This window comes from Coptis chinensis, chromosome 2 (genome assembly GCF_015680905.1).
Source record: "Coptis chinensis isolate HL-2020 chromosome 2, ASM1568090v1, whole genome shotgun sequence".
In the NCBI taxonomy this organism is placed as follows: domain Eukaryota; kingdom Viridiplantae; phylum Streptophyta; class Magnoliopsida; order Ranunculales; family Ranunculaceae; genus Coptis; species Coptis chinensis.
Genome location: NC_141457.1, coordinates 10,405,426 through 10,406,102, shown reverse-complemented (window position 1 = coordinate 10,406,102; position 677 = coordinate 10,405,426). Strand labels below are relative to the sequence as shown.

Below are 677 nucleotides of genomic sequence, written 5' to 3'. Positions count from 1 at the left end.
TCATATTTAACCTCAAACATACTGGTAGCCTTAACTGTTGAAGAAGAGCTAGCGGAGCGGGAGATATCGTCATCACTACCCCAACCCCAATTATTATTACGCTTAGTTTGATCTTCTAAAAATTTGTATAAGCCTCTAAGGCTCCTTTACTGAGGAAACTACCCCCATTCATTATATCAAAGACCTCTTTATGGTGGTGTAACAGTCCCTTGAAAAAGGCACGAACTAACGTGTCTTTGGCGAGGTTATGATGTGGACACTCTATAAGGAGGTCAGTGAAACGATTCCAAGCCTCTGAAAAGGATTCATGAGGATTCTGTCGAAAAAAATAAATCTTGGAAAGCATTTCATCTGTCTTCAGTGGTGGGTAAAAATGTTCCATAAATAGTTGAACAAGTTTGGCCCATAAGTCCACAGAATTAGGCGTTTGGGCAGTTAACCAAGACGCCGCCTTATCGACTAGGGTGAAAGGAAATACCCTCAGTTTAATTTGTTTAGCAGCAACCGTAGGATGTTGGAATGTGGTAAGGACTTGTTCAATCCTACGCATATGCTGATAAGGTTTTTCGTGGTCTAACCCATGAAAAATGGGTAACAAATTAAATATATTTAGGGGGATTCGAAAATCCCCCACTGGGTCTGCAAGAATGATGCAAGATTTTGGGCTATCGTTCAAG

The 677-nt window shown here is 40.8% G+C and overlaps 1 non-coding gene across 1 annotated transcript; it reads left to right on the top strand.

Annotated features, from left to right (window-relative positions):
- The first annotated feature begins 242 nt into the window (after positions 1 to 242).
- Positions 243 to 346, top strand: LOC147514826 (small nucleolar RNA R71). Its single transcript, XR_015214641.1, has one exon. It is a non-coding gene; the product is annotated as a small nucleolar RNA R71 (small nucleolar RNA).
- Positions 347 to 677: the final 331 nt, after the last annotated feature.